The sequence below is a fragment of the Pristis pectinata genome, chromosome 30 (assembly GCF_009764475.1).
Source record: "Pristis pectinata isolate sPriPec2 chromosome 30, sPriPec2.1.pri, whole genome shotgun sequence".
In the NCBI taxonomy this organism is placed as follows: domain Eukaryota; kingdom Metazoa; phylum Chordata; class Chondrichthyes; order Rhinopristiformes; family Pristidae; genus Pristis; species Pristis pectinata.
In genome coordinates this window covers 4,633,523-4,641,006 of record NC_067434.1, presented here as the reverse complement: position 1 = coordinate 4,641,006, position 7,484 = coordinate 4,633,523, and the positions used below count along the sequence as shown (strand labels likewise).

Here is a 7,484-nt window from a genome sequence, read left to right as displayed (position 1 = left end):
TTTTTTCATATATTTTATTTTTATGAATCAAGTTTATTTTTGAAACTTAAAGAAGCATACTTTGCATGATACAACCTGGAGGAAGGAGTAAACTTAATCAAACTTAATCAAAATTAAAACAAAAAAAAACAATCATTTCAAACTCTGTAAAAGCATTTTAAAAAGTTTGAATTTTGAAGAAACGATTTAATTGCTTGTTAGTAAGAAATTCTAGGGGAACTTTAATCATTTGAAAGCCATTTATCAAGGGTTAAATTTCTTGAGATAATGATCTTTTTATCAGGATTGGTGGTTGGAAGGGTGGGTGCCTTAGTGATTTTAATCCTGTGCCTGTTTATCTCTTGTAACATGCGATTGTTTGGTATTCTAATTTTAAAGTGAGATATATTACAATATATTAATCCACAGACTGGAGTGTGCACTAACCAAGGTCACCAGTGAGTGAGAGTTGAAATGCCTCCTCAGGCAAAATTTTCTACAGGCACAAAAACTTGTTCTCAGGCACAAAAACTGATGAAAACCTCAATGCAAGACCAGGCATATGTTCAAGACTGATGAGTTGCTGGTTGCCCAAGATCTAAGCAATAAGAGGACAAGAAAGAACATGTATTTACACATTACATTGAAAACTCAGCATGCCCCAAAGCCAGCAGATCAAGGTCACTGTTGAAAATGGAAACCCAGAGCATAATCCCACAGAGAGCAATTGGACAATAACTAGATAATCTGTTTCAGTGATGTTAGCTTCCAGGTAAGTATTGACTGGGACTGGGATAACCCTGCTGTTTTGCTTTGAAGTAATGCCATGGTATCTATTACATTCACCTGCTCATTCAAAGGGTGGCAAGTTTTACATTTCCCTGCTCTGGCAATGCTGCACTGAGGTGTCATCGTAAATGATGTGCTTCTATGGAATAAAACATGAACCCTCATCCTTTTGACTCAGAATACTCCAAAAGCTAAAAATAAGTTTAAGAAGGCTGGATCTCTTCCCAAGATACTGCACACCAAAAGGATGATTTTCATTTACACACATGCATGTATGTGTGTGCACACATTTGTACATGTGTGCTTATGTGTTGGAATGTGAGAGTGTGTGTGCATGAGCTTGTAAGTGTGTATGTGTGGATTTGTGATTGTGAGTGTGTGTGTGTGTGTGTGTGCGCATCTGTATGTGTGCATGTGTGCATGTGTGCACGTGTGCATATGTGCTTATGTGTAAGAATGTGACAGTGTGTGCATGCATGAGTTTGTGAGCTTATATGAGGGTGGATTTGTGAGTTTGTGTGTGTGTGTGCTTGTGCAAGAGAGTTTGGGACTGTGTGTCTCAGTGCATTTATGTAGGAGAGTGTGAGACTGTGTGTGTGTATAGGTTTGTGAGTATCTGTGAGTGAATTTGTTAGTGTGAGTTCAAGAATGCAAGATCATGAGAGTGAGGGGAGGAATCGGCCATCCAACTTCACCATGGCTGATATTCCTCTGTGGTTGTGGGTGCATGAGTGCGGGTGCACATTTGAGAGTGCGGGTGTGCGAGTGTGGGACCAACTGAGTGTGGGAGCGTCCGAGAATGCGGATGCCCGTGTCAGTTTGAGTCTGTGGGTTTGCAAGCGTGGCTGTGTGTATTCACTGAATACACTGGGGAAATGGTTTTCAGCCCTTTTCCAACTTTAGGCTGGGTTTAATGTTTATCTCCTTGCCTTTAGAAATGTTCTCCCATTATTTCATGGCCCAGATATTTGTGGAAGAGTTGGGATGGTGCAGTGGGTGGTCAAACAGCAGTAGAACCCGATAGGTCTGCAATTATGAAGCTTATTGTTAATTTTCTTTTAATCCAAAACAGACTTTATTCTTCATAAAAAACAAACTATATGCAGCTACGGATCAATCATTAGCGTTACCTTTTCATATATAAAAAACACAGCACCCATGCCAATCGTGGGGCCATCCCAGTCAGACACACTGGGGAGAAATAATGTCATCAGTTCTGTCTTTGAATTGAACACCAGGGGAGAGCACGAATGCAGTCCCTCACTACCACAAATTTTGAAGTCGAGTATCCCGCATCTGGGGGCATCGCAGGCATCAGCGCACCCGAAGTGCAATGGGCTAGCCTCGTCCTGGGAGAACTTTTTTTTTATTAAATCAAAATAAACTTTATTCATAATAAAAGACAAACTATAGACAATTACAAAACAGTGCAAACCTTTACATTCTTGTACAGATCATTCATTAGTGTTACCTTTTTATATATATATAAAAAAACAGCTCCGATGCTACACGTGTGGCTCCCTGGAAGCTACCCGGTCCCATATTTACAATATTTAGGGGCTTTCTCGCCTGTCCCCGCCCCTCCCTCTCCAGTGGCAGAAGAACCCTAAACTGTAGTCCTTCCCCACTGAGCCTTTGCGTTAGCTGCACCCAGCTTCAGTGCGTCCTTCAGCACGTACTCCTGCAGCCTGGAATGTGCCAGCCGGCAGCATTCCCCTACGGACATCTCGCAGTGCTGGAAGACCAACAAGTTTCGGGCAGACCAAAGAGTGTCTTTCACCGAGTTGATGACCTTCCAGCAGCAGTTGATGTCCGTCTCTGTGTGTGTCCCCGGGAACAGCCCGTAGATCAAAGAATCCTCTGTTACGCTGCTGCTGGGGATGAACTGTGACAAGGACCCTTGCATCTTTCGCCACACTCTCCTCGCAAACCTACAGCCCACAAAGAGGTGGGTGACCGTCTCGACCTCAGCGCAGTCCTCCCGGGGGCAGCACGCGCTGGGAGTGAGGTTCTGACCATACAGGAAGGATCTGACTGGGAGGGCCCCTCTCACTGCCAGCCAAGCGAGGTCTTGGTGCTTGTTGGTGAGTTCTGGCGATGAGACGTTCTGCCAGATGGTCTGGACAGTCTGCTCAGGGAACCACCCCACAGTATCCATTGAGTCCTTGTCACATCGAGAGATGACACTCTCTGAGTACTGCATTTGGCTATATATGCCAAGAAGTCCCTGTTTCTCTGGTGTTAGACTCTTCACAATCAACCTGAGTCCAACTCCAAATAACAGCCACTGCATTGTTAGTGGTGAAAACCAAGAGATGTTCAAGTTTATTGTTGTCATAGGCATATATACACAGGGCATAAATTCCATGAAAATTAGATTTTTGCAGCAGCAGCACAGTACGTTGCAAACATAAGTTAACATAAACTTAAATTAACATAAATTATACATAACTGGCATGTGCACAAAGATATACAACAAAATAAACATAGCAACACTAGTGCAAGATTGAGAGAGAGAAAACGAAATATACTCCGCGGTAGTGTTGTGGCTTCTCAGGTTAGTTCAGGAACCTGAGGGCAGTGGGAAAGGTGGGTCAGGCATCAAATGCTACTTTGCTGCCCAAGGTTTCCAACAATGCCTATCTGCGTGACTCTGCAACACTCCGGGACCTCCCAGTGTGTGACAGTAACAGAGAGAGCTGCAGTGAGTGAAGATCAAATACAGAGATTGTTCTGGATAATAATTGCAACTAATTTTGACTGTCAGAGGCACAGATGGTTGGTACACACTATTTATGGTATATATGGTAACCTTAGTTACCATTTGGTTAGAGTGAATGGTTTTTGCATGTAGCATCATTCCATTAGTAAAACATGTAGTCCCAGTACAAAAATCAGAAATTCCCACATCATCCTCTGGGTCTCACTGCTGATAAACACCTTTCCAAAGATCAAATCAGTTCCTCTTAAACTTGTCATTACCATTTGTTTCCACTGCCTCTCTGTTCCACACAATTCATCACCCTTCACAAACTATGTGGCTATTCTGGTGTAGGAAACAATGATCACTTAACTGGAGTATGTTCTCACCCAGTATCTGCCAGGAAAAGAGGATGGACGGTGATTTCTTATAAATAGGCCCTGACACAGATTTCAGCCATGGAATAAATCTGACCTGGAAAACTGGGTTCAAGTCCCACTCCAGAGATCTGCTTCAAATCTATTTGAAAAGAATGGCTATTTGTCTGGTCTCCTGGTGAAAGTCTTGATGATTGCCCATATAGAAAGCAAACTATAATATCCATGCTTCAGTAAGCTGCATTTACTCACAATTGGTGGATTTAGAATCAGGAAAAAGAAGGTGAGAGCCAATCAGCATCTCTCCTCATGACTTCAGCTGGGAGAGAGACAAAATGTCTGAGACTCACTGTCAAACGTTCTATATCGTCACACGATGTCAACATCCCCCAGTGTGTTTAACAAAGGAAGTATATGTGTGTGGGAAAAATATACCCAGTGTATTCATTGAGAAAGATTTTGGCATGGTGCCATAGAGTGGAAATGACCTAATGTGGGTCATAAAAGGGAGCTACAAAGACATTGGCGATTACAGATCCCTTAGCTTTACTCTGATTCCAAGTAATGGAATCATTTATCATCTGCTGCATGAATGAGATCTCTCTTTGATTTTGGAAGAAATGTCTACATTTCCTTTGAATGAGGTAAATTTAAAATGATATTGTGCAAAGTAAGCCTGGGACCAGTTCAGCTACTGTCCTAGTCACTATCAGTGCAACTAAACCTCCCAATGTGTGTTTATCATCCCTCCCCGCAGATCAGTCACAGTATAGGAAGCCAGTGGTGGAGAACGATATTGATGGTGATGATGAATAGATTGATCCCATTTCACGCTGCCTCCCTTCTCACCCAACAATTCGGTGCATTCACCCGGTGGACGAGGAATTAGCACAAAGTGACTCACTGAGCATTAGAGAGGCAGAGGTGTTGGGATGCTGAAATAGAAGATGTTTCTCCTCATGAGGATCTAGAATCTAGACTCGGGGGCAAGGTCTCAGATTATGGGATCACCCATTTTACATGCAGATGAGAAAGAATTTCATCGCTCAGAGAGTTGTGAATTTTCTCCAGGGAGGTGTGCAGGCTGGGTCGTTGAATATATTGAAGGCTAAGAATTTTTGGGTGCAGGAGAGTCAAGGGCTTTGGAGAACAGAGAGGAAAGTGGATTTCCGTCCAAGCTCAGGTGAGCCATGACCTTATGCTTTGCCCCTGCTCCTATTTCTTATGAGTGGAAGGGTGGAGAGGAATCAGCCATTTCAGAGTACAGTCAAAGTCAATGTCAAAATCAAAGTTGAGTTTATTGTCAGATGCACAAGTCCATATATGCACAGGTGCAATGAAAAACTGACTTGCAGCAGCATCACAGGCACACAGCATCAGATACACAACATTCACAAGAAAAGCATAAATTAAACATAAATTATACACAGTTTTTACAAGAAAACTGTGTATAATTAGAACAGAAAATGGGGCTGGAGGTCTGGGAAATTTGGATCTTACGGCTCCAACACTGTTCAGCAACTTGAATCATCCGAACCCATGAACACTACCTCATTTTTCCTTTTTCCTGCAATATTTATTTATTTCTGTAATTTATAGTAATTTTATACCTTTGCACTGTACTGCTGCCACAAAATAACAAACCACATCATTTAAGTCAGTAATAATAAATCTGATTCTGATGCCAAATGTCTGCTACCTTTGTCCTTACTTACACCAGTTTCCATTCACCTGTTGCCAATGTCATTGCTGACCTACGTTGACTCCTCATCCAAACAGTGGCATAGCTGGACATTCTCATCTGTGTCCTAAAACCTTTTTCATGTCACCCCTTCCACCTCTCTAACCTTCCCCATACTGACTACTCTTAAATTCTGGCTTCTTGTGCAACTCCATTTCCTTTAATCCACAATTATCAGATGTTCCTTCAGCTACCTACATTCTGAAATTCTCTGTCTAAAAGCTTTTGATATTTTGCTCCTCCATTATAAGTCTCTGTAAAAGCTACCATCCTTTGGACAAGCATTTGTTATCTGACCTGATGTCTCCTTCCTTAGTTCAGTATCACATTTTGCCTGATCATGGTGCTATGAAGTTCCAGGGGATGTTTGACTGTGATTCATCGTTCATACTATTTAAGTATAAGTTTCTTGTGTTACAGAGTGTCAGGGAACTTCATACTTGTGGAGACTGCAAAAGACTGCAGATGCTGGAATCTGAAGCAACACATAAAAAAAAACAGAGGAACTCAGCGGGTCACCTCCACCTATCACCTCCCAGCTTCTGGTGCTATTTACACCCTCCCCTCCCCTATCTGCCTATCTCCCCTCCCCCTCACCTGCATCCATCTATCACCTGCCAGCTCTTGCTCCACCCCTTCCCTCCACCTTTTTGTACTGGCCATCTCCCCTCTATCTTCCAGTCCAGATGAAAGATCTCGACCTGAAATGTTGACTGTCCATTTCCCTCCACAGATGCTGCCTGACCCGTTGAGTTCCTCCAGCGTTTTGTGTGTGCTTCATACTTATGGCTTGTGCTGTATTATGACTAGTTTCAGACTTATATGTTTATTTCTATGACATTTATTAACTCCTGCAAACAGAGACTGAATCTGTCGCCCAGGACAGCCTGCAGAGCCTGCTGCTCTCAGCTGGGGTAACACTGAGAAGATTTCTCCATTGCAAATGTCAGTGGGATGTGTGGTAACTTCAAGCATCCTTGAAAGGCTCACTTTCCTCCCTCACACCCTCATGCCCAAGGAAGGATAAGCTGGTGCCACGTGCTCGGAAGCATGGACTGGATCTGCCATGAGTGAACACATCCTCCTTAACTTCCTTCCTAAACAAAAGCAGAAAATGCTGGACTGCTCAGCAGGTGTACAAGTCCAAGGATCCCTGAAGATGACAGCACAGGTAGACAGGGTGGTAGAGATGGCTCACAAGATGTTTGCCTTCCATAGCCAGGGATAGAGTATAAGGGCATGGTAATTATGGTACAGCTTTATAAAACATGGCTGAGGCCACATCTGGAATCTTGTGTGGGCAGGCACGGTAGTGTAGCGGTTAGTGTAACGCTTTTACAGCGCCAGCGACCCGGGTTCGATTCCGGCCACTGTCTGTAAGGAGTTTGTACGTTCTGCCCATGTCTGTGTGGGTTTCCTCCGGGTGCTCAGGTTTCCTCCCACATTCCAAAGATGTACGGATTAGGAAGGTGTGGGAATGCTATGTTGGCGCTGGAAGCGTGGCGACACTTGCGGGCAGCCCCCAGAACACCCTACGCAAAGGTGTTTTGATGTACATATGACTAATAAAGATATCTTATCTTAAAAAATTTTGATTGCATGGTATGACAAAGAATGTGATTGCTCTGGAGAGGGTGCAGAGGAGATTCACCAGGATGTCATGTGGAATGGAGTGTCTCAGTTATGAGAAGAGACTGGATTTGTTTTCCTTGGAATGGAGAAGGTTGGGGGGGAATCTGAGAGAGGCACACAAATTTACGATGGGCACAGACAGAGAAGACAGCAGTAAACATTTCCCCATTGCACAGATATCTGTAACCACAGGGTATATGTTTAAGGTCAGGAGTACAAAGTTTAGAGAGGATATAAAGAAAACATTTTCACCCAGAGGGTGGTT

At 43.3% G+C, this 7,484-nt stretch overlaps 1 non-coding gene across 1 annotated transcript; it reads right to left on the bottom strand.

Moving 5' to 3' along the window:
- Nucleotides 1-2,003: 2,003 nt before the first annotated feature.
- Nucleotides 2,004-2,171, bottom strand: LOC127584795 (U1 spliceosomal RNA). Its single transcript, XR_007958437.1, has one exon. It is a non-coding gene; the product is annotated as a U1 spliceosomal RNA (small nuclear RNA).
- Nucleotides 2,172-7,484: the final 5,313 nt, after the last annotated feature.